Source organism: Zingiber officinale, chromosome 4B (assembly GCF_018446385.1).
Source record: "Zingiber officinale cultivar Zhangliang chromosome 4B, Zo_v1.1, whole genome shotgun sequence".
NCBI classification, from domain to species: Eukaryota; Viridiplantae; Streptophyta; class Magnoliopsida; order Zingiberales; family Zingiberaceae; genus Zingiber; species Zingiber officinale.
The window spans coordinates 90178662-90203078 of NC_055993.1; the positions used below are offsets into that span (position 1 = coordinate 90178662).

The 24417-nt window shown below is 42.3% G+C and overlaps 1 long non-coding RNA gene across 1 annotated transcript; it reads left to right on the plus strand.

The window, feature by feature from the left end:
• The first annotated feature begins 15942 nt into the window (after positions 1-15942).
• LOC121977712 lies at positions 15943-23748 on the plus strand. The gene is made up of 3 exons (XR_006111011.1): positions 15943-15977; positions 16050-16150; positions 23689-23748. It is a non-coding gene; the product is annotated as an uncharacterized LOC121977712 (long non-coding RNA).
• Positions 23749-24417: the final 669 nt, after the last annotated feature.

Genomic DNA, 24417 nt, shown 5'->3' on the forward strand with positions numbered 1-24417 from the left:
AATGCATGCTTGCATTTTCTATTCGGCGGTATAAGTCCAAATGTGTAGCATTGGCAACGTAAGTCCATTCGACGGTGTAAGTCCAGGTGTGTAACCTTGGCAACGTAAGTTCATTTGGCGGTGTAAGTCCAAATGTATAGCCTTAACAACATAAGTCCATTCGGCAGTGTAAATCCAAGTGTGTAGCCTTGGCAACATAAGTCCATTCGACGATGCAAGTCCAAGTGTGTATCCTTGGTATTATAAGTCCATTGTTTTTAGCATATTGTTTTGCTATTATGTTTTTCCTAACTTAAACATATTGCCAAACATCAAAAAGGGAGATATTGTTGGAGTAATCCTAACGGACCATGCGACCATGTGTTTTGGAACCATTTTGCTTAAACAACCTGTTTCTTCTTCTTCTTGCCTTTCGACTTAGAAGTAGAACCATTTTCAGCATAGTGAATCTGAGAACTGTGACGAAATATACCTTCTGATGCCTGTAATTCTGTCAAAAGTTTCGCCAACGTATACTTCCTTTTGTTCATGTTATAGTTCAGGCGAAACTGCTCAAAATTTCTGGATAGCGTTTAGAGAATAATATCGACTTGGGTTTCCCCATTGATTTCACCTTCAAGGACTTGTATTTCGTTCAGATAAGACATCATCTTGAGGATATGATCCATTACGGGTGTCCCCTCTGACATGGTGGCTGTCATTAACTTTCTCATTGCCTCTTGCCTAGCAGTCCGACTCTGGTGTCCAAAGAGTTCTTTGAAATTGTTCATTATATCATAAGCAGTTGGTAAATCTTGATGCTGATGTTGCAATACATTTGACATTGAAGGCAAAATGTAACACCGCGCCATCTCATCTGCTTTTACCCATTTTTTATGATACTCAATCTCCTCTGGGGGTAAAATCACTGTTAGGTGTATCTGGGCATACTTCTGACAGTACAAACTTATAGCTTTCAGCAGTTAAGACAATGTCCAGGTTTTTTTTCCAATCTATATAGTTGGAACTAGTAAGTCTATTCTCTTTCAGTATAATGGCCAGTGGGTTGAAAGTCATCATAAGAATCACAAAATAAACTTTGGTCAAGACTCTAAATTTAGAATAATATTGTTTCCTCAAACAATACTATTTTAAATTAACCAACACCTCAAAACACCGTGAATTTTGCATGCCACGTTTGTGTGGACGTATACAAATTCAACATTTGTAAGAGGAGGGTTTACCCATTAATTTTATTATCTTGTCACCCTAACTTTATGACAAATAAAATTAATAGTTGGTTTTCCTTTGGTCACACAAAACAATAACAGTGACTCCGTTGGAGAGGATACTATTGAATGCGTCTAAGTGTATACCATTACTTGATACTTAGTCCATTAAATAGGATTGTGCCCCTTCAGTTGGAGAAGATCATACACTCCTAAATAATTTCCTATAACCATCTATAAAGGAAGTTTGATCTAGTGATCCGCAACAAACTCATCCATTGTGGAGGGAGGCACTCAGAGCCAATACGCAAACTTGTTGTATCACTTACAAACTAGTAATGGAGACCGTGGAATTTATTTAAAAATCCCTCTCCCACTTAGTTATTTAAGGTGAGGAATTTTAACCTATGCTAGCATACATCACATGCACACACACATCACAGTAAATAAAAAAAAAATATGGAAATTAATTTTCTAACTATTATGGCTTCTTCTATTACTGTCATTCGCGTGCTGCCAACCCTCAGGTTCATGTCGTCGGGTCCATCGAGCTTCCCTTTTCCGCTGCGCCTCTGGTCCTGTGATAGCACCACGCCTCGTAAGGATACGATTCACGACAAAAATAGAATTTTTACATATATCGATCCTATATTCACAAAGGAATGTACATGTAATCTAGATCGAAAAATAAAATTCTAAAAACCTAGGACTAATACAGCTCCTGCTGTATTAATTATATACAATCATGCACACACAAAATAATACCCTTGACATGTCCAAGGGTCCAATCACACACAATATCTATATGTCATAATAGTTGGAGCGTACAACCACAGAGTTAGCATATCCTACTACTATCCTGCCTAAATTATGTATGACATGTGCATAATCTATTTGAAAACCAAAACACATATAGGTAAACCTTAGCTCTGATACCAATTGTTGGTTAGTCCTAGGAAGATCATACCAGTTCCACTGTATAAAAATTTTGTACAAGTGTCGAACCTTTCCTAATAACCTATTGTGTTCTTTAGAAGTTAAATTAGAAATCGCAAACGGAACTTTACATTATTGATTCCAAATTTAACTTATCTGTTCTTAATGGTTGAGACTTGGATCGCAAGCAGAACTTAATACTATTGATCCAAATATACCTACGTTATAAATTTAATTAAATATTAATTTCCAAAATTGCCTTCCAGGACTGCATGGCGAGGCACTAGTCCTTCTTGGGTATGAGATCATCCACCACCGCCTAGACAAAGCCTTTTAAGGAAAAACTAATATTTAATTTCCTTATATAACTCTAGGTTTAACCAAAAGGAACAATCGAATCACAAATTCGAAAAATAAAAAACACAAACTCGAATAACAAATTCGAAAAACTAAAATCTATTGTCTCTTGTGTTTGGAATTCATACAAAGAAAAATAACTAGCATGATGTGAAAACAATTACTAGTTATACCTTTTCCTTGTATGCTAATAACCTCGAGATCTTCTGCCGTATTCCTCGCCTCGCCTTGGACGTCGTGTGGGCGACGATCCTCCAAGATGAACACCACCCAAGAGCCTTCTTCCTCCTTCTCTAGAATTTGGCCACCACCACCACCAAGGAACCAAGAGAGCAAGGGGAAAGGGAATGGAGAGAGGGCCGACCACAATAGAGAGCACCAACAAGAGAATAAGAATTGATGTACCATGAGACCTCTCCTCCCATTCTTTTATATTACTTGCCCAAGGCAAATAAGGAAAAACTTTTTACAAAAAATAAAATATTTCTCTTATTTTTCCTTTTCCCTTTTAATTTTTTCTTTTATCCTTTAATTGATTGATTCAATCATTGATTAGATGATTGATTGGCCGACCCCTTGCTTGGGCACCAAGTAAGGGTGGCCAACCCCTTAAAAGAAGGAAAAATTATCTTGTAAAAATTTTATAAGCAAAGAAGTAAAACTCTTTATAAAATTTTACAAGTTCTCTTTAAATTTCCTAAAGCGGATGTTAAAAAAGGAAAGTTTTAAAAATTAAAACCAAGTTTTAAAATTTAAAACTTCTCTTCTAAAATTTCTTTTTTTTAACATGGTTACAAAAAAGAATAAGTTTTAAATTTAAAACTCTCTTTTAAAAAACCATGAGGATGGTTAAATAAGGAAAGTTTTAAAAACTTTTAAAACTCTCTTTTAAACCATGTGGCCTAATTCAAATAAGGAAAGTTTTATAATTTTAAAATCTCTCTTTTTAAAACTTGTAGATATCTACAAAGAGAAGATTTTAAAAATTCAAAACACCCCTCCTAGTTTGAATTATGTGGCCAGCACCCTTCAAATTGTTTGTGGTCGGCCACCTCAAGGAGATTATGGCCGACCCCTTTGGCTTGGTCACCAAGTCATGGGCCAACCCCTTCTTGGACACCAAGATGGGCTTTTCATGAGCTGATTTAAGACTTTATTGAGGCTACGACAGGGACCTAAAGGAAAAATTGGTTTTGGCCTTCCGATGAGCTTGAGTATCCCGTGTTCGCCCTGAACACACAACTCAAGTTCATCAACAATAACTCATTCCACTAGAGAGTTATTATTGCACTACCGCACCAATCCCAAATTATATTATGGGCTTCTTCTTATCATGAGTGTGTTAGTCTCCCTGTGTTTAAGATATCGAATGCCCATTAATTTAATTGAGTTACTAACAACTCACTTTAATTAATGTCTTAGTCCAAGAGTAGTATCACTCAACCTCATTGTCATGTCGGACTAAGTCCACCTGCAGGGTTTAACATGACAATTCTTATGAGCTCCTCTTGGGGACATTCTCAACCTAGATTACTAGGACACAGTTTCCGTCTATAATCAACAACACACACTATAAGTAATATTATTTCCCAACTTATCGGGCCTATTGATTTATCGAGCTAAATCTTACCCTTTGATAAGTTAAAGAAATAAATACTAAATATATATGCTTGTTATTATATTAGGATTAAGAGCACACACTTCCATAATAACTAAGGTCTAGTTCTTTTATTAAGTCAGTATAAAAAGAACTTACCTAAAATGGTCATACTCAATATACTTAGAGTGTACTAGTGTAATTTATTAGTCAAGATAAACTAATACATAATTACACTACGACTATTCCAATGGTTTGTTCCTTTCCATCTTAGTCGTGAGCTACTGTTTATAATTTATAAAGATCTGATAACATAATGTAAAATACCGGAAAATAGGCGAATATTAATAAGGGATTTTTCTGGAATTTTTGGAAATTTTTCAGGAATTTTTCGGAGCTCGTACGAACGAGTTAACGGGGATGAAAACGGGGCCAGGGAAAAGCCTGTTTGGGCGACCCATTTAAGCGAGGAAATGTTTATAATTTCATTTCCTTTTTCTTTTAATTTCTTTATTTGTTTTCTTTTTTCTTTCCCCGCCGAAGCCCGCGTGCCATTCTTCTCCTTGTGCGTTTTCTCTTCTTCTCTCGAGCCCTAACCGACGCCGCACGGTTTCGCCGCCGCACACGATCCGCCGGCCGCCGTTGAGCCCTGCCGAAGCCGCTGTGCCCTCTCTTTTCTTCTTCCCGAGACCTCGCCGGCCACTAGGTTTAACCTAGCGCCATCGCCCCTCTCCGATTCTCTGTGCCGGCGACCGAGCCTCCCTTCCTCCCCACGGCAGAGCACCATTTCTTCCTTTATTGTGCCGTGTCTGGTTTAAATTTGGCCGAGACTTCTTCTGTGCCCTAGACCTATTCACAGCCGGTTCCTTTCTTCGCCACCAGAAGCCGACAGAGAGGAAGAAGTGTATCAAGTTGGTAAGGCATCATGTTTCATTTGATGATTTAGATATTATGTGATCAATTCATATTTTTCCTCTTGCTCACCAGAGACATTTGGTGGTTGAAGTAATTTGGTTGTGGAGTCTAGTCTTCTCCCGGTATCAACCATCTGTGGTTGAGAATCAAACAGAAGGGAAGAATTATAAGAGGTGAGGTTCTATGCACTGGGGTATTCGGTTGGTGGATTTAGGTTTTAATGTGGACAAGTTAATCGATGGCCAGTTAAGGTTGATTAATAATTAGGGTTTTCTTAATTGAGTTAAGAGTTTGATTTAGTTATTTGATACAGGTTGAGTAACTAAATTTTATGTGTTTAATTAGGTAGGTTAATGATTATGACTTAGGGTTTTGCCCTAAATTATGTTGGGAATTTTATTTAGCAATTCATTTGAATTTTTAGCTAAATAAAATATCTGTGTATTGGTATCACAGGACTTTGACGCGAGACGAGTATCTCGACGTCCGGATTTGGACGGATCGGACCTTTCTATTTTCGGAGGCGGGTACTTTGACTTATGCCTTTTGATATGCATAATAAAGTGTTTAACATATAGCAAGAATTGTGTTTTCCATTTTATTCGGTTGGTCACTACATGATCTGTTATATGTTGTTTGTTTATTTATTTTGCACTGCATGTTATTATTTATCTGACCATACATGTTTTCGGTAGTGACCCAACCATGTGATACATCATGTTCTGGACCTAGGGTTTTATATGATACCCTATCTGTTTGTGTACCTTCCATTTGATACATTGACTTGTGGTACACCTTGTATTTATGTATGGATCTTGCTATGCTATTCATGAGATTGCCATGCTTAGTGTCATGTATCATGTTTGCATGCTGTGCGATTGTTGGCTCCGCTATGGTTGAGCCCATCGCCAGTTATGTACTGCGCACACCACCACCACCCATGGGTTAGTGGTATATCGACAGTGTGTGGCGGTTCTGTTTGGCTCCGTTAGTGCGAGGACTCGGCGTGGTAGGCCGTGATCGATTCCTTCTGTTTAGCTCGGCATTTAGTGTAGCAGTAGTAGCCGAGATGGTGGACTTTGTTTGGCTCCGTTGGTCGACTCATGGGTTGGTGGCCGGCAGAGATATCCTCCCGTCATTGTGTCCGGGAGATGAGAGCATTGAGCTCCCCATTTATGAGTTGGGGCGGAGGGAGTACTCAAGCGACATTAGTCCACTCGATCCTTTGTCGGGCGATGATGTCCGAGTCTGCAGTCACCATATCATTTATTGCATTTATTGTTTGTGATTGTTGCACTTATATCTGCATTTGTATGAATGCATTTGATTGACATGCATACATGATTTTCTCCGATCTGACGACTGTTACCTTTGTACCTTGATTCCGGTTAGTACGATTCTCGATTTCATTTCAATTGCATTTATTCCTTCTCGTATTCGGGAGACTAGTGTTATCTGTTATTTGTTTTATTATGTATATTAGTTGTACTGCTGAGTGTTGGACTCACCGCCTCCATTGTTGATATTTTCGGGTTGAAGCCATTCGCTGGCCCCCCATCTGCACGTGGAGCTAGTTCTCTACTAGATCGTTATTTGTTTTATTTTGGCCTTTTTCTTTATCAGACTTTGATTTAGTATTGTCTTTGGATTTTTTTTTTCCTATTGATATTGTATGGAGTGATACCTTTTGTTGGATTTTTGATATGATATTGGATTTCATTCTACTACGTGTCTGCCTGGACGGCAGAAGAGGTGAGTTCGTTGGATTTGAGCTTTACGAGTGTAGTGGAGTAGGGTGGATTTCGAGTCAAAGTCCTATTGTTATTGTTTACTATTATTAACTGCGTGGTTGTGACAGCCAGAGGCTGAATATCTTTATAAACTGCGTGGTGTTTGTTTTTTTTTATTTTTGTTATCATTCTAGCCGCCTGTGGCTGATGTATATGTGAGATGTAGAAAGTTTCATATTGTCCGCCGTACAGGGGAGATGCTGCCGAAATTTCTTCGGACAGAGACTCCTCTGGGGCGTGACAAATTTAGTGGTATCAGAGCAGGTATACGATACTTGCTGTGTGTTCTGGATTTATACGATCTTTGTTTTCGTATTATGGATACTTTGAATAATCTGATATCAGTTTAGGGTGCCAAAGTTTGGCGATATTTATTTGATTTCCGTGTGTTGGATTTTGGGTTTATCGATACCAATTCATGGTATCAGGGGTGATACCTGCGTTTGGTATTTTGGACATTTTATACTAGCCCTAGTTGCGAGACAGATTAGTCCGGGCGTTATTTTCGATTTCCGTTTTTTCGTTTCGATTATGTTATGGACTTCGTTTTGGATTTATATGGATTTCGGTGTTTGTTTTTCTCGTATAGAATTCGAGGTCAATTTGAACATCTCCAGACAACAATTAGGTATGATGTCATTTTGGTAATTGTTTATACCGTAGTAATATCTATAATATAATTTAACGATATGAGGCAATCTCGCGTATTCTTTGCGAGGCGTGGTCTTGGGCGAGCACGTGCGAGAATCGGGATCTCTGGATATACGGAGATGCCTCACAGGCCGAGCACATCGGTTCGGGGCAGACTCGGCATCTGCAGTCTGGCGGGCCTTGAGACTCAGATAGCTCCCTTAGAGGTGCCTACCTCACCTGCACCGATATCCACTGCTCTTGTATTTCCGGTACCACGAGGAATACCATTAGCATATCCGACACCGGCTCCAGCTCGGTCTATCGCGTACTCGGCACCACCGCCACAGGGCCTACAGTGTACCCGGCATCGCGGCGCTGTGCCCCTAGTACCTATCGTGTACCCAGCGGCTCCGGCATTAGGGATACCGGTTGCTTCACATCCGGTACCACTGCCTGTCATCATCTAGCCGCGGCTACCTATGTTCACCCTACAATGCCACCGACAGCATATACTCCCAGAAACATAGTCCTCCGGTTTATGCACAGTACCACAGCACCGGCTCAGTGTTTAGCTTGATTCAAGCCACACTTCCGGCATTGCACGAGCGAGATTCGATGTTGGCGAGAATCGATGAAGAGTCGATTCACACTTTTGGAGAGAGAGATCCGAGTGTGGCCTTGTCTTGGATTGAGACTATGGGCGGACTTTCTTTTATATTGCTTGCTCGAGTGGGAGAAAGCTGGCTGCTTTTCACTTACGGGATGCGGCCGATACTTGGTGGCTTACCCAGCGTTCTATCATCGGTGAGCGAACATCACTTGGGCATTCGAGAGGCCTTTGAGAGCCGTTTCTTTCCACGAGCTTATCGGATGGCTCGCCGGATTTCACGAGTTTGCGGCAGAATAATCGGACGGTGATCGAGTATAATGCAGAGTTTGATGATTGGTTTTTCGAGCTAGTTGTTGAGGGCAGTTCACGTATGCAGCAGTTCGTTCGGGCTGGATGGGCATCTGCAACTAAGACTTGTCGGTCTTGGTATCACATCTTATGCGGAGATGTTGGACGAGCCCTCATTATTGAGTCATCTCAGAGAGAGTTTTCGGATAGGAAAAGCGTAGTCGGACATCGGGCGAGCCGGCGACCTCGAGACTACACCACAGGAGCGAGGCGTAGTCGATCGGATCGAGTACATCGGGGTATCACGTAAACCTCGAAATCGGGGCGGTCTTCTTGGGGCGTTCCGATCTTCTCGTGAGCAGGAAACAACCCGCGACATCTGTTTTAGATGTGGATCCGAGATCATGCCACTTCACTGTTCTGCAGGACGATCGATTGCTTTCATTGCAACCGCACAGGCACCGAGCCAAGATTGTCCGCAGAGGACTCGGCATATGACTTCTGGAGGGTCTGATCATGGAGGACAGTCCGGTCAGTCCGGAACTTATCGAGGAGGGCGACGAGACCAACCTTTACATGGTCAGCAGCAGAGTGCTTCACCTGCAGCAGCGGCATTTGGTATGCTTGGACAGGAGTACTCTAGTGCTTCCATAACACCTCAGAGTTCTGTTCCGGGACTTTATTATCCGGCGCAGGGGCAGGCTATCCGACATGGGGGCTTGTCGACCGTCATCGGTCGGCCGGTGCCCGTGCCCATTCAGCATAGACGGGTCCGAATGTTCATTCCCTTCACCGCCCAGGCAACCACCGGGGCCGCCGCATCGAGCGGCAGTGTTACCTCCTCCTTCTCCGCCAGATACTGGGCGTGTTCATGCGGTGACCAGAGAGGATGCGCAGTGAGCCGACGGATCCGTTTTCCGCGGTATGATTTCTATTTATGCCTTATCTGCAGATATCTTGATAGATCTTGGTAGCTCGCATTCATTTATATCTCGCACTTTTATGTGGGAGGTTGGTAGATTACCCACTTGATCCAGTGATTGACCGTCTCCCTACCGTCCGGTGATTCATTGGGCGTCACCAGGAGGTCGAGGTTGCCGTTAGATTTTGGCAACCTAATACTTACGATGGATCTTTTAGTATTAGAAATGGTCGATTTTGATATTATTCTTGGCATGGGTTGTTTTCGGCATATCATGCCACGATTGATTGCCGACGAGGGTGGTCACATTTCGGCCTCGAACCAACCTCGTGGGATTTCAGCATCGAGGCGACTTATCGATCATTTGTCTGAGCTCGAGGTTCTTGTCACATGGCCGCTGTCGGGTTTCATTATCTTTGATCGATCGAGGGCGGCGATTCAGCGACTCTCGACGTTCTGTAGTCCGGAGTAGCGGATGTATTTCAGGAGCTGCGGTTTGCCTCCCGAAGGCCGGTGGGTTCGCTATTGAGTTGATTCGGGAACATTGCATCAGCTCCTTATCGTATGGCACGTTGAGCAGGAAGGTTCAACTCCAGGAGCTTTTGGATAGGGGATTCATTCGCCCTAGTGTTTCTCCATGGGGTTCTCCTGTGTTGTTTGTTAAGAAAAAGGGCGGCACCATGAGGTTATGTATTGACTACGGACAGTGAATCGTGACCGTTAGAAATAAATATCCCTTACCACGGATCGAGGATTTGTTTGATCAGCTCAGAGGTACATCAGTGTATTCTAAGATTGATCTGCGATCCGGATATCATCAGCTGAGAGTCAGAGACTCAGATATTCAGAAGACAGCTTTTCGTACTCGATATGGTCATTATGAGTTTTTGGTAATGCCATTTGGGCTTACCAATGCTCCAGCGGTGTTTATGGACTTGATGAACCGCATATTTCTGGAGTATTTGGATCAGTTTGTTATCGTTTTCATTGATGACATATTGGTCTACTCGCATTCCGAGGAGGAGCATGCACAGCATCTTCGCACAGATTTGGAGATTCTTAGACGACATCAGCTGTACGCGAAGTTCAGCAAGTGTGCATTCTGGTTATCCTCAGTCGGTTTTCTGGGACACGTGGTTTCTGTTAGAGTGTATACTAAAAGACTAGCTTTTGGTATAAATATTTATCTAGAAATAAGAATCACATTGGTCAAATGTCTACATTTATGATAAATGTAGTTGTTCAATTAATTTATATTGTAGATAACATGGTGTGTGGTGTCACACACAGAGGATCATGTTATCAGTACCTTATAAATTATAAACAGTAGCTCACGACCATAATGGAAAGGAACAAACCATTGAAAGGTCGTAGTGTAATTAGGTATTAGTTTATCTTAACTATATAATTACACTAGTACACTTAGAGTGTATTGAGTAGGACCATTAGAGGTCGTTTCTTTTATACTGACTTTATAAAGAAAAAAGACCTCAGTTATTATGGAAGTGTGTGCTCTTAATCCTAATATAATAACAAGCACATATATTTGATATTTATTTCTTTAATTTATCAATGGGTGAGATTTAGTTCGATGAATCAATAAGCCCGATAAGTTGGGAAATGATATCACTTATAGTGTGTGTTGTTGATTATAGAAGGAAACTGTGTCCTAGTGATCTAGGTTGAGAATGTCCCCAAGAGGAGCTCATAAGGATTGTCATGTTAAACCCTGCAGGTGGACTTAGTCCGACATAACGATGAAGTTGAGTGGTACTACTCTTGGAGCTAGATATTAATTAAGTGAGTTGTCAGTAACTTACTTAATTAGTGGACATTTGTTATCTTAAACACAGGGAGACTAACACACTCATGATAAGAAGGAGCCCAAAATGTAATTTGGGATTGGTGCGGTAGTTCAATAATAGTTCTCTAGTGGAATGAATTATTATTGATAAAATTAAGTTGTGTGTTCGGGGCGAGCACGGGATGCTAATTTTATCGGGAGACCAAACCAATTCCTCCTCTCGGTCCCTATCGTAGCCTCTAGTATATAGAGATTTATACCCACATACTCACCTTCTTACCCATCCAATGGGGCCGGCCAAGCTAGCTTGGAACCCAAGCTAGGGCCGGCCAAGACAAAGTGGATGAGCCATGAAGGTGGCCAAAAGCTTGGGTCCCAAGCTTGGGTGGCCGACCACTAGAATATTAAAAGGATTTTATTAAAATTATTTCTTATGTGGATATCATGATTTTAAAAGAGAGTTAAAAAATTAAAATTTCCTTTTATAACTTTCTACAAAGATTAAGAGAAGAGATTAATCTCTTTCCTTATTTGTAGTTTAAAAGGATGGTTTTAATTTTGGTAAAACTTTCCTTATTTGTAAATCATCTACATGATTAAAGAGAGTTTAAAATTTGAAATCTTTCCTTATTTGTTGATTAAAGGAGGATTTTAAATTTTAAGAAAACTTTCCTTTTAAACATGTTCATGATTTAAAGAGAGTTTAAAAATTAAATATTCTCTTTTATAAGTTTCTACAAAGATTAAGAAAAGATTTGATATCTTTCCTTATTTGTAGATTGAAAGAGATTTTAATTTTTAGAGATAACTTTCTTTTATCCACATGTTTAAAAGAAAGATTTTAATTTATTAAATTTCCTTTTTATAAACCAATCATGAAGGGATAAAATTATTGGAGAAATTTTTATAAATTTCCGGAAACAAATTAGGAAGTTTTAATTCTTGTTTAATTAAAACTCACCTTGATTTGAGGAAATAAGTGGCCGGCCATGTTTTAGTGAAAAGAAAAATTATTTTAATTAAAATAAATTTTTCCTTTTCATGGCAAAAGAATTAAGGAAGTTTTTATTAAAATTTCCTTATTTGCCAAGACCAAGGATTATAAAAGAGGAGGTAGAGGAGCCTTCATGGGTGAACAACCTCTATTATTTTCTCCCTCTTTTCTTCCTTGGTGTGGCCGGCCTCCTTCCTTTCTCTTCTCTCCATCTTGTGGCCGGACCTCTCTTCCTCCTTGAAGATCAAGTGGTGGCCGGATTTTAGCTTGGAGAAGAAGGAGAGAAAGCTTACATCCCTTGGAGCTTGATTGGTGGAAAAAGATCTTCATCTCTTGGAAGCATAGTGCTTGGCCGAAACTTGAAGAAAGGAGAAGAAGGTGCTTTGGTGGTTTCTCATATCGGAAGATCGTTGCCCACACAACGTCCGAGGTTAGAAGAGGAATACGGTAGAAGATCAAGAGGTCTTTCTAAAAGGTATAACTAGTAATTTTTCTTTCCGCATCATACTAGTTATTTTTGGAAATAATACCAAATACAAAAGGCATGCGATTCTAGTATTTCGAATATGTTTTTCGATGTTGTGTTCTTTTGTTTTTTTTTCCTTGTGATTTGATTGTTCTTTTCGGTTAACCTAAAGTTATTTTAGGAAATTAAATATTAGCTTTCCATAAAAGGTTTTGTCTAGTCGGTGGTGGTTGCTCCCATATCCAAGAAGGCCATGTGCCTCGCCACGTCAGTACTGGGAACCAATTATGGAAATTAATATTTAATGGAATTAATAACTTAAGGTGATTTGGGTCGAACGTGTTAAGTTCCGCAGGAGACCCAAGTCAAAACCTAAAAGAACGAATAGATTAAGTTTTGGATCAAACGTGTTAAGTTCCGCAGGCGATCCAAAATTTAATTTAAAAGAACACATGGTAGCTAGGAAAAGGTTCAGACCTTTGTACAAAATTTTTGTACAGTGGAACCTCTAGGCTTTCCGAGTAGCAACCAACAGTTTCTAGTAGAGGTATTTCAGTGGATTCTCAGAAGATCGAGGCTGTCACCAGTTGGGAGCAGCCGAAGTCAGTTCAGGAGATCCGCAGTTTTCTGGGATTGGCCGGATATTACCGACGTTTTGTCTAGGGTTTCTCGCGTATTGCTATGCCGCTGACACGCCTTACCAGGAAAGGCATGAAGTTTACGTGGACCGAGGATTACGAGACCAGCTTTCAGGAGCTGAAGCGGAGATTAGTGTCGGCTCCAGTTTTGGTTTTACCTTCTGGAGAGGATGGGTTTGTACTTTACACCGACGCATCTCTTCAGGGTTTGGGCGCTGTTCTGATGCAGCACGGCAGAGTAGTCTCTTATGCTTCTCGTCAGTTGAAGGAGCATGAGAAGAACTATCCAGTTCATGACCTAGAGTTAGCCGCCATCATTTTTGCTCTGAAGCTATGACGACATCATTTATACGGTATCACATTTGAGATTCTCACTGATCATAAGAGTCTCAAATATATTTTCACTCAGAAGGAGCTTAATCTCCGACAGAGGAGATGGATGGAGTTCCTGAAGGACTACGATTGTACCATTAGCTACCACCCAGGGAAAGCTAATGTGGTTGCCGATGCACTCAGCAGGAAGTCCAGAGGGACTTTGGCTTGCCACCGGACTTCAGTCACAGACTTGATTCAGAGTTTTTCCGAGTTAGACCTTGAGGAGCAGGGATCTACAGAGCAGGGTATTCTGGTTACCATGGTTGCTCAGTCGTCGATCAGGACGAAGATCCGAGAGGCTCAGGCTGGTGATCAGCATTGTCAGTTCATTGGCAGTCAGATAACTTTCGGGCAGCAGACCGAGTTTACACGAGACGAGGAGGGTGTTATATACTTCCGAAGCAGATTATGCGTACCTCAGCCTCATCCGGTCTTACAGGAGCTACTTCAGGAGGCTCACCGTTCTCGATTTGCGATCCATCCAGGCGGAACCCGTATGTATCGAGATTTGAGACGTTCCTATTGGTGGAATGGTATGAAGAAAGACATCGCGGATTTCGTAGCTAGATGTCTTGTCTGTCAGCAGGTGAAGGCTGAGCATCAGAGACCTGCAGGATTACTTCAGCGGATTCCTATTCCTGAGTGGAAGTGGGATCACATTACCATGGACTTTGTGGTAGGGTTGCCGAGGACACGACGAGGCCATGACGCGATTTGGGTAATCGTTGATCGATTAACCAAATCCGCGCATTTCTTAGCGATCTGGAGGACTGATCCCCTGGATCGATTGGCAGATCTGTATTGTCGGGAGATCATCAGACTACATGGTGTTCCATTGAGTATCATTTCGGATAGAGATCCACGGTTTACGTCTCGTTTCTGGCAGAGTCTGCAGCAGGCTTTGGGCACATAGCTACGTTTCAGTACAGCCTTCCATTAGAGCGGACTATTCAGACTCTTGAGGACTTGCTGAGATCATGTGTTATGGATTTTGGAGGCAGTTGGGAGGACCATCTGCCATTAGTAGAGTTTGCTTACAACAACAGCTTTCATTCGGCTATCCAGATGGCACCGTTTGAGGCGTTGTATGGTAGACCTTGTCGGACACCCGTCCTTTGGGATGAGGTTGGAGAGGCTCAGTTGTTGGGACCTCAGAGAGTTCAGCAGGATGCAGAGTTGGTCCGTACTATCAGACGGAGGATGTCAGAGGCGCAGGATCGTCAGAAGAGTTACGCTGATCGGAGACCCAGACCACTAGAGTTCTCTGTTGGTGACCATGTATTTCTGCGAGTTTCACCCACGAAAGGGGTGAAGAGATTTGGCATCAGAGGTAAGCTAGCTCCGCGGTATATTGGTCCTTTCGAGATCTTGGAGAGGATCGGAGCAGTAGCTTACCGACTGGCATTACCACCGTCCCTGGCAGGCGTCCACGATGTATTCCACGTATCTATGCTGCGGAGATACGTGCCCGACCCGACGCATGTGCTGGCAGATATTCCAGTTCCAGTTCAGCCTGACATTACTTATGAGGAGATTCCGGTACGGATTCTGGACCGGAAAGAGCGTCAGTTGCGGAACAAGACTATCCGGCTGGTTAAAGTCGGATGGCAGCATCATTCAGACGAGGAGGCTACTTGGGAGCTTGAGGATACGATCCGAGCTCGATATCCCCATCTTTTCACTTGAGGTATGTGATTTGTTTACCGTTCAGCATTTATACTTTAAATCTGTTGTTAGTACTTGCTGATGGTAGATAACGAAATTTGGGGACCAAATTTTTATTAGTGGGGGAGAATGTAAAATACCGTAAAATAGGCGAATATTAATAAGGGATTTTTCTGGAATTTTTGGAAATTTTTCAGGAATTTTTCGGAGCTCGTACGAACGAGTTAACGGGGATGAAAACGGGGCCAGGGAAAAGCCTGTTTGGGCGACCCATTTAAGCGAGGAAATGTTTATAATTTCATTTCCTTTTTCTTTTAATTTCTTTATTTGTTTTCTTTTTTCTTTCCCCGCCGAAGCCCGCGTGCCATTCTTCTCCTTGTGCGTTTTCTCTTCTTCTCTCGAGCCCTAACCGACGCCACACGGTTTCGTCGCCGCACACGATCCGCCGGCCGCCGTTGAGCCCTGCCGAAGCCGCTGTGCCCTCTTGCGCCGCTGCCCTCTCTGGATCGAAGCAGCGCCGGCCACCGCGACTCCCTCTTTTCTTCTTCCCGAGACCTCGCCGGCCACTAGGTTTAACCTAGCGCCATCGCCCCTCTCCGATTCTCTGTGCCGGCGACCGAGCCTCCCTTCCTCCCCACGGCAGAGCACCATTTCTTCCTTTATTGTGCCGTGTCTGGTTTAAATTTGGCCGAGACTTCTTCTGTGCCCTAGACCTATTCATAGCCGGTTCCTTTCTTCGCCACCAGAAGCCGACAGAGAGGAAGAAGTGTATCAAGTTGGTAAGGCATCATGTTTCATTTGATGATTTAGATATTATGTGATCAATTCATATTTTTCCTCTTGCTCACCAGAGACATTTGGTGGTTGAAGTAATTTGGTTGTGGAGTCTAGTCTTCTCCCGGTATCAACCATCTGTGGTTGAGAATCAAACAGAAGGGAAGAATTATAAGAGGTGAGGTTCTATGCACTGGGGTATTCGGTTGGTGGATTTAGGTTTTAATGTGGACAAGTTAATCGATGGCCAGTTAAGGTTGATTAATAATTAGGGTTTTCTTAATTGAGTTAAGAGTTTGATTTAGTTATTTGATACAGGTTGAGTAACTAAATTTTATGTGTTTAATTAGGTAGGTTAATGATTATGACTTAGGGTTTTGCCCTAAATTATGTTGGGAATTTTATTTAGCAATTCATTTGAATTTTTAGCTAAATAAAATATCTGTGTATTGGTTGTTAGGACCAAAAGTAGCTAGAAGGGGGGGTGAATAGCTTGTCGCGTTCGCTCGGTGCGCTTCGTTGCTTGTCGTTGCTTGTTTCTTCTTGGATGTGCAGCGGAAAATACAGAAACAAACACAAGACGCTAACATTAGGATTTTACTTGGTATCCACCTCACAAGAGGTGACTAATCCAAGGATCCACACCAACGCACACACCCTCCACTATGAATAACACTCCTTTATGGTAACTACCAAAGGCGGAGAAGCCCTACAACACTCTCAATACAAGAAGAAGAAAGGGAAATACAAGTTAAGCAAAAGCTTACAAGATGTGTAGTAAAAACCCTAACCCTAACTTCTTCCTCTTGCAATAGATCCGCCTCTTGACTTGGAAAGCCTCCAAGAACCTTCAAGAACTGGCGATCACGTGCTTGTAGAGAGCTGTGGAGGAGCTGGAATGAATCTGAGAAGTGCTCGTGAAGAGATGCCGAAGACCACGCTCGCCTGCGGCTTTAAACCCGACGCAACGGTCGGATCCCGATCGATTCAATCGGGGAGGCTTTGGATCGATCCACGGATCGATCCAGAGCGCCTCTGTGCTCTGGAAACGCGCCTCGATCGATCCACGGATCGATCCAGCGCTTATCGCGCGAAGCATCATCGTCCCGATCGATCGGCTGATCGATCGGGACCTCTGGATCGATCCACGGATCGATCCAGAAGCTTTCTGTTCGCTGGGAAGAATCTGGATCGATCCACATCCTGGATCGATCCACGGATCGATCCAGCACTTGGTTTTTGCCCAAAACCAAGTCCCAAACCTCCCTAACCAACATCCGGTCAACCTTGACCTGTTGGTACATCATGCCTCGCATCTGGTCACTCCCTTGACCTGCCAGGACTCCCCACCAAGTGTCCGGTCAATCCCTTTGACCCACTTGGACTTTTACTCGTCGTGCCAAGTATCCGGTCACTCCATTGACCTACTTGGACTTCTACCAGATGTCTGGTCAACCTTGACCCATCTGGACTTCCTTCCTTGCCAAGTATCCAGTCAATCCCTTTGACCTACTTGGACCTCCCAACACCAGATGTCCGATCATCCTTGATCCATCTGGATTTCCTTCCTTGACCCACCTGACTTTTACCTAGCTTCACTCACTGGGGTTTCATCCGCCTAGCTTCACTCACTAGGACTTTCCACTGCCCGACTTCACTCACTGGGACTTTCGCCTAGCTTCACTCACTAGGACTTTCACCTAGCTTCACTCACCAGGATTTTACAGCTGCCTAACTTCACTCACTAGGACTTTTAACTGCCTAACTTGCAGTTAGGACTTCCCGAGTCAAGTATCCGGTCAATCCTTGGACCTACTTGACTCTTCTTCACATCAATCTTGTCAAACCCTAACCAAGACTCAGCTTGGTTAACTAGGTCACCCTTGACCGAGGGATATTGCACCAACAATCTCCCCTTTTTGATGTTTGACAATACCACAAAAACACTTACAATCCCACATGTAAGTTAGGCTAATCCTATAGCCTCCTTCTTCATGCCACTAGGTAATGAACCCATAAATTAAGCTTTTCATTCTCCCCCTAAGAGGGCAAACTCCCTCTAGGTAATGAAAACCTAACTTACTTCCTTTCATTCTCCCCCTATTGGCACACATCAATCCCTACAAAAAAAACATCAACCTATGCTCCAATTTTGGGCACACTTCAACAACTCCATTTGTTGAAGACTCTCCCCCTGAAGAGTTGCTCATCGTGATCACAATTTCACTCATTGTGATCAACTCAATATTGAAGGTCCCATACCCTTCATTATCTTTAATTTCTCCCTCAATGTTGACAAATACCCAACCTTGAGCATTTTCAACCACTTGAGTTGCCACTTGAAATGATGAGGATATCCACTCCCCATTTATCCCCATTTCAAGTTTAAATGCTCAACCTTGAGCAAGTTCACAGCAGAAGGTTAACCACCTTCCAAGGTTCATGAAAAATAATTTTCATGTCTTTACAGAGTCCCTCCCCCTAAAGACATGGTGGTAACTTCTGTCATTGCACCAACAATGACTTGGAATCCCTAAACCTTTAGGAAACCCAGATTTAGAAGTTTTGAGGTTCAAATGTTCAAAATTTGAAACAAACCTCAACCTAAACTTCAACTTAGCCTTCCTTTACCATTCCATCCTTGTTTTCAACACGAAAACACCCTTTTTATGTATACAAATGTATTTTAAGGGTTTGGAATGGTTACCTAGACTAAAATAGGTTCAAAGTGCTGAAATCAGCTTTCCCAGCCAACAACAACTTGGATCGATTGGAGTTGGGTTCCAATCGATTGAACCTTTACGAATCGATCCACCGATCGATTCAGACTCTGAATCGATCGGTGATCGATCCAAGCCTCCGATTGGATTGCCCGAATCGATCCATGGATCGATTCGGCACTCAATCGATCCATGGATCGATCGAGCTCGATAGTTGCTGAAATTCCATTTCAGTCAAGAAACCCTAGAAAATTCTACAAAATCCAAAATTGTGAAAATTTGTGTAGACATTATTTAGGGCGTATATTATCATGGAAAAATAATTTTCTATGAAAATACATCATATTTTCAAAGATTGACTCAAACTTGAAAACTTGCAAAAACTTTAGCGTTTTCTTCAAGTTTGTGTCTAACTATTCAATGGTGATTACTATCAAAAGATAGCCTTCACCAAGGTTTTCCAAAAACATTTTAAAAACATTTTCAAAACCAATATCTCATCATGTTCCTTGGGCATAATGCACATGACTTGTACATTAGCTTTCCCAATGATGGGAAAACACATAACTATGTGTTTTGATGAACCTAAAACTCAAAAGAATGCACTAAATCAACATCTTGAGTTTTGTTCATCATCCTAACATCTCACTTGTATCTAATGTGCACTAAAACACATACAAGTCATCTTATAGGTCTTTGTGAGATGTAGAGATTGGTTTTGCCCTAATCTAGGGATCATGCATACTATCTAGGCATTTTGGAGATATTAAACACCCACCTAGGATGTCACTTGTTAATAAGTGTTGATAAATGCCTTTTGTCCTTGATTACAAGGAATTAAACTTATGCATGATAATGTTATGGCATACATCAAAATAAAATAACTTTCAAAAGAAAATATCCTATAATTACATGATGTATGAATGTCATGACATGGTATTTTTGGATTTTTCATAATAAAACATGAACGCAAAAATAGACATGATGTCATGACACATGATGGGCAAACAATCATGGCAAGATTTAGCATAAATAAAATATACCTAGATTAACTATCTAAGTATCCTTAAAACCTTAGCTAAACTTACAACTTAAACCTAGATTGCCCTAAAGTGCTTCAAGAAACTGTCAAAGCCTAAATTGGCATTTCTAATTCCCTTGATTAATTTATGCCAGTCGAAATTAAGCATATCCTCAAATGTTGGCATATTTCATTTTTCCACAAGAGTAGCACTTCAACATAAGGCTTCAATTTCCTTTAATTTTCTAAGAACATACCAAAATCCCAACTTGGTATTTCTCTAGGTTTTCCCAATTTATGCCTTTTTAAGATTAAAATCAAATTTTCACCACTAGGCACATTTTACTCTTTCAAAGAGTAAATAATAGTTCCATTTCATTTTCAAAGGTTAACAAAAACCTTGAAAATGCTCCTTGAGTGTCAATTTCCTCAAAGTTGGGTTAACTACCCTTCTAATTGGAGTTGACACTCTCTCACCCATTTATGGGGTAGAGAAGATGCTCCTAGGAACCCAACACCTATTGGTGCTCCTTGGATGCTCTAGGTACTCACTAGGGATAACTTCCCTAGATACCTTCCTAGTGACCTTGTTGGGCTTCTTAGAAGCCTTGGTCACATTTTCTAGGTCAACCCTAGGGATAGCCTCCCTTGTGACCTTGTTAGTGACTTTCTTAGACTTCTTAGAAGTCTTAGTCACTTTGGTTGCAAAAATACTCTTAGGGATGACTTCCCTAGTATCCTTGACTTGACCACTAAACCTAGGGTTTGTTCCATAACTATATGGAACCCTATAATAACTAGGCACATCCTTCTTAGCCTTTGGTTTGTATCCCAAACCTCTATGGCTATTTGATGGCTTTGACTTTCCTAGCCCTAGGTTTTGCTCATTTTGCCCTTTTAGGATATTTTCCATCCTTTTTAGGGTCTTTTTCATTTTATCAAGTCTTGATCTCAAGACTTGATTTTCTATCATTAAATCCTTAGAATTTGGTTTTTCATTAAGTCCATGAGCATTTTGGTTTCTAGGCTTGTATCTAAAATCCTTAGAGTTATTGCCTAGACTTTTATCTACATTCCTAACCCTAGGAGTGATAGTCTTAGCATGTAGGGCCACATGCTTTTCCTTAAAGCCCTCATGCTTTCTATTCTTATGGTAAATTGCATTAAAATGATAAAAGTTAGACCTATCATGCTTTTTACCATAATGTAAAGGAGTAGGCTCAATAAATGTTACCTTCTTCTTTACCTTGGAGGCTCCCCCTTGACTAGTGCCTCCTTGAGCCTTGACCCTCTTCTTCCCCTTGGGGCATTGACTACGATAATGCCCCTTTTGATTGCAAGAGAAGCATATAATATGCTCCTTGCTCTTCTTTGTGTTTGGGATGGTCTCCTTGGGCTTCACCTTGCCCTTTTGTGCCACTTGGCCCTTCTTCTTGGCTAATTTAGGGCACTTGCTCTTGTAGTGCCCATGTTCCCTACATTCAAAGCATATAATATGATTTTTATTATTAATTGAAATATTTATACCTTTGCTTGTAGGGGTGGCATCTTTTTCTTTGGATCCGGAGGTAGAAGCTTCCTCTTGATCGGACCTTGATTCTCCTCCATTTGATTTTTCTTGACTTGTGGAGGTAGAAGCTTCTTCCTCCTCTTCTTCTCTTGACCCGGATGTAGAGGCTTCTCCTTCTTCTTGATCCGGTGTCACCAAGGATTGCTCCCCCTCAATCCTAGAGGTGGAGGCTTCATCATCTTGAATATGAAACAAGGAGTATGCTCCCTCCTTGTTCCCTTCGTTGCATTCCCTTGAGGATGAAGCTTCTTGGATTTCCTCTTCTTCGGAGGTTGAGCATCTCTCAACCTCGGAATCCTCCTCTTGGTCTTGCTCCAAAGAGTCTCCCTCTCTGGATTCTTCTTGATCTCGTACAGTGGAGGGGATCTCTTCATGAAGCTTGGCCAATTTGCTCCAAAGCTCCTTGGCATCTTCGAATTCTCCAACTTGAGCCAAGATGTGGCTAGGCAATAAGTTGACCAAAAGCTTGGTCACTTTGTCATTTGCCTCGCCCCTTTGAATTTGCTCCGAGCTCCATCTGCTTTTCTTTAGAAGCTTGCCCTTGGAGTTCGTTGGAGCTTTGAAGCCTTCCATTAGAGCAAACCATTGCTCTATCTCCATCATAAGAAAGTTTTCGATTCTTGATCTCCAAGAATCAAAACTTGTAGAAGTGTATGGTGGAGCCACCCTTGTGTCAAATCCAAGTCCATCTTGGAATTGCATCTTGAAGTTGAGCTTGATGAAGTCTTGAACTTGAAGAATTTGCTCCAACTTCTTCACCCTCTAGCTTTTCTTGATATGCTTGACCCTTCCGGCGATGATTCCGGTGAAGAGCGGCCTCGCTCTGATACCACTTGTTAGGACCAAAAGTAGCTAGAGGGGGGGGGTGAATAGCTTGTCGCATTCGCTCGGTGCGCTTCGTTGCTTGTAGTTGCTTGTTTCTTCTTGGATGTGCAGCGGAAAATACAGAAACAAACACAAGACGCTAACACTAGGATTTTACTTGGTATCCACCTCACAAGAGGTGACTAATCCAAGGATCCACACCAACGCACACACCCTCCACTATGAATAACACTCCTTTATGGTAACTACCAAAGGCGGAGAAGCCCTACAACACTCTCAATACAAGAAGAAGAAAGGGAAATACAAGTTAAGCAAAAGCTTACAAGATGTGCAGTAAAAACCCTAACCCTAACTTCTTCCTCTTGCAATAGATTCGCCTCTTGACTTGGAAAGCCTCCAAGAACCTTCAAGAACTGGCGATCACGTGCTTGTAGAGAGCTGTGGAGGAGCTGGAATGAATCTGAGAAGAGCTCGTGAAGAGATGCCGAAGACCACGCTCGCCTGCGGCTTTAAACCCGACGCAACGGTCGGATCCCGATCGATTCAAATGTTCCGAATCGATCGGGGAGGCTTTGGATCGATCCACGGATCGATCCAGAGCGCCTCTGTGCTCTGGAAACGCGCCTCGATTGATCCACGGATCGATCCAGTGCTTATCGCGCGAAGCAGCATCGTCCCGATCGATCGGCTGATCGATCGGGACCTCTGGATCGATCCACGGATCGATCCAGAAGCTTTCTGTTCGCTGGGAAGAATCTGGATCGATCCACTGATCGATCCACATCCTGGATCGATCCACGGATCGATCCAGCACTTGGTTTTTGCCCAAAACCAAGTCCCAAACCTCCCTAACCAACATCCGGTCAACCTTGACCTGTTGGTACATCATGCCTCGCATCTGGTCACTCCCTTGACCTGCCAGGACTCCCCACCAAGTGTCCGGTCAATCCCTTTGACCCACTTGGACTTTTACTCGTCGTGCCAAGTATCCGGTCACTCCATTGACCTACTTGGACTTCTACCAGATGTCTGGTTAACCTTGACCCATCTGGACTTCCTTCCTTGCCAAGTATCCAGTCAATCCCTTTGACCTACTTGGACCTCCCAACACCAGATGTCCAATCATCCTTGATCCATCTGGATTTCCTTCCTTGCCTGGCTTCACTCACCAGGACTTTTACCTAGCTTCACTCACTAGGGTTTTCCATCTGCCTAGCTTCACTCACTAGGACTTTCACCTGGCTTCACTCACCAGGATTTCCTTCTGCCTAGCTTCACTCACTAGGACTTTCACCTGGCTTCACTCACCAGGATTTCCTTCTGCCTAGCTTCACTCACTAGGACTTTCACCTGGCTTCACTCACCAGGATTTCCTTCTGCCTAGCTTCACTCACTAGGACTTCCTTCTGCCTAACTTGCCAGTTAGGACTTCCCAGTCAAGTATCCAGTCAACCTTGACCTACTTGACTCTTCTTCAATCAAGATCTTATTGTCAAACATCTAAACCCTAACCAAGACTCAGCTTGGTTAACCAGGTCACCCTTGACCTGAGGTATATTGCACCAACATTGGTATCACAGGACCTTGACGCGAGACGAGTATCTCGACGTCCGGATTTGGACGGATCGGACCTTTCTATTTTCGGAGCGGGTACTTTGACTTATGTCTTTTGATATGCATAATAAAGTGTTTAACATATAGCAAGAATTGTGTTTTCCATTTTATTCGGTTGGTCACTACATGATCTGTTACATGTTGTTTGTTTATTTATTTTGCACTGCATGTTATTATTTATCTGACCATACATGTTTTCGGTAGTGACCCAACCATGTGATACATCATGTTCTGAACCTAGGGTTTTATATGATACCCTATCTGTTTGTGTACCTTCCATTTGATACATTGACTTGTGGTACACCTTGTATTTATGTATGGATCTTGCTATGCTATTCATGAGATTGCCATGCTTAGTGTCATGCATCATGTTTGCATCTGTGCGTTGTTGGCTCGCTATGGTTGAGCCCATCGCCATTTACATACTTCGCACACCACCACCACCCATGGGTTAGTGGTATATCGACATGTGTGTGGCGGTTCTGGCTCCGTTGGTCCGAGGACTCGGCGTGGTAGCCGGCAGTCTTCCGCTCTGTTTGACTCCGCTGGCATTTAGTGTAGCGTAGTCAGATGGTGGACTTTGTTTGGCTCCGTTGGTCGACTCATAGCCGGCAGAGATATCCTCCCGTCATTGTGTCGGGAGATGAGAGCATTGAGCTCCCCATTTATGAGTTGGGGCGGAGGGAGTACTCAAG